The sequence below is a fragment of the Panthera uncia genome (genome assembly GCF_023721935.1).
Source record: "Panthera uncia isolate 11264 chromosome B2 unlocalized genomic scaffold, Puncia_PCG_1.0 HiC_scaffold_25, whole genome shotgun sequence".
Taxonomy (NCBI): Eukaryota; Metazoa; Chordata; class Mammalia; order Carnivora; family Felidae; genus Panthera; species Panthera uncia.
The window spans coordinates 6,652,000-6,653,424 of NW_026057581.1; the positions used below are offsets into that span (position 1 = coordinate 6,652,000).

Below are 1,425 nucleotides of genomic sequence, written 5' to 3' on the forward strand. Positions count from 1 at the left end.
ATATAAAGCAAATATTAACAGACAAAAGGAAAAAATTGACAATAATACAATAATAGTAGAGGACTTTAACATGCCACGTATATCAATGGATAGATCATCCAGACAGAAAACCAATAAGGAAACAGTGGCTTTGAATGACACACACTGGACTAGGTGGGCTTAACAGATATATACAGCACATTCCATCTCAAAACAGCAGAATAAACATTTTTTTTCAAATGCACATGGAACGGTCTACAGGATAGCTCACATGTTAGGCCACAAAAAATGTCTCAATAAATTTAAGAAGACTGAAATCATAGTAAGCATCTTTTGTGACCACCACAGAATGCAGCCAGAAGTCAATTATAAGGAAAAATCTGGAAAAAGAACATGAACATATGGACACTAAACAACATGCTACTAAAATCCAGTGGGTCAGGTCATGTGGCCCGTGGGTTGGACTAATGGTATCCTTGCAGTGGTGGCAGCTCCAGAACCAAGTCATGGTGGCCGGAGTCATGGCAGGACAGACATTTAGAAAGTTTCTTCCCCTATTTGACTGAGTTTTAGTTGAAAGGAGTGCAGCTAAACTGTAACCAAAGGAGGCATTATGCTTCCAAAAAATCCCCAAGAAACTAGTGCAACCAGACACAGTAGCTGTTGGATCAGGCTCTAAAGGAAAGGGTGGAGAGATTCACCCAGTTAGTGTGAAAGTTGGAATTCGAGTTCTTCTCCCAGAATATGAAGGCACCAAAGTAGTTCTAGATGATGAAGATTATTTATTTAGAGATGGTGACATTCTCAGAAAGTATGTAGACTGAAATAAATCATTACTGAAATGGCATCATGTGAAGATGCCCATTGCAGTGGAGCTGTGAAATCTTTCATAATGTAAATAATTTTCATGTATTTCTTTTATGTTTTTTAAATATTTTTATTTATTTTTGAGACACAGAGAGACAGAGCATGAGCAGGGGAGGGGCAGAGAGAGAGGGAGACACAGAACCTGAAGCAGGCTCCAGGCTCTGAGCTGTCAGCACAGAGCCCAATGCGGGGCTTAAACTCATGGACTGTGAGATCATGACCTGAGCTGAAGTCAGACGCTTAACCAACTGAGCCACCTAGGCGCCCCTCATGTATTTCTTTTATAATAAACTAACGGTATCATAAATGAATAAAGAAATACATACATACATGCATACATACATACCAGTGGGTCAATGAAGAAATAAAAGAGGGAATTAAAAAAAATACCTGAAGATAAATGAAAATGGAAACACAATGTTCCCAAATCTTTGGGATATAGCTAATGCTGTTCTAAGAGGAAAGTTTATAGTAACACAGGCATATCTCAAGAAGCAAGAAAAATCTCAGATAAACAATCAAACCAACAAACCCTATGCCTAAGGAACTAGGAAAAAGCACAAACAAAGCCCAAAGTTA

The 1,425-nt window shown here is 38.5% G+C and overlaps 1 pseudogene; it reads left to right on the forward strand.

The window, feature by feature from the left end:
* The first annotated feature begins 245 nt into the window (after positions 1 to 245).
* Positions 246 to 803, forward strand: LOC125939514 (10 kDa heat shock protein, mitochondrial-like; annotated as a pseudogene).
* The last annotated feature ends 622 nt before the right edge of the window (positions 804 to 1,425 follow it).